Below are 625 nucleotides of genomic sequence, written 5' to 3'. Positions count from 1 at the left end.
CGCGCATCCAAGAGGCAAGACCGCTATATGTTATGCCAAGTTCTGTAAAAGAACATTGTAATTAACGTAGATTTCGCATTGTTTGTAAATTCTTGTTGACTCAATAATAAACTGCAATTTCAGAGTTGAATCTGTTTGCTTGTGTTTCATTTGCATATTAATATAACATTATGTAAAAAGTTAGTTAGTTGACTAGTATGAAATTGTCCAACTAAGTTTGCGAATCATAAAAACATGACATACCCTATGCATTTAGGTTAGTTTACAGCACAACAGCTCCGCGTCATCTCTGCTTCTGCTAGATATAGCCGTAAAGACTGTTGCTTTCTGCCTCTTAGATGCGCGCGCATCTACGTGATGACGTTGCACAGAAACCCGTGTATATGTCAAACACTGGACTAGAATAATTTTGTTTTTAAATTTGTAAGTATTTATAGAAACACACAATAATTATACACAGTAGCCTACACACACATATATTATGTAAACACAAACTTTTATTTTGGATGCGATTAATCAATGCCCTGCCCAGCCAGCACTAAAATAAATACTATGAAATTCCATGGATGCCGTCAACTCTCTGGTTACCAGCATTCTTTAAAATATCTTATTTTGTGTTCAACAG

Source organism: Phoxinus phoxinus (assembly GCF_949152265.1).
Source record: "Phoxinus phoxinus genome assembly, chromosome: 3".
Classification (NCBI taxonomy): domain Eukaryota; kingdom Metazoa; phylum Chordata; class Actinopteri; order Cypriniformes; family Leuciscidae; genus Phoxinus; species Phoxinus phoxinus.
The sequence above is the reverse complement of the archived record's forward strand: the minus strand, read 5'-3'. Positions refer to the sequence as shown.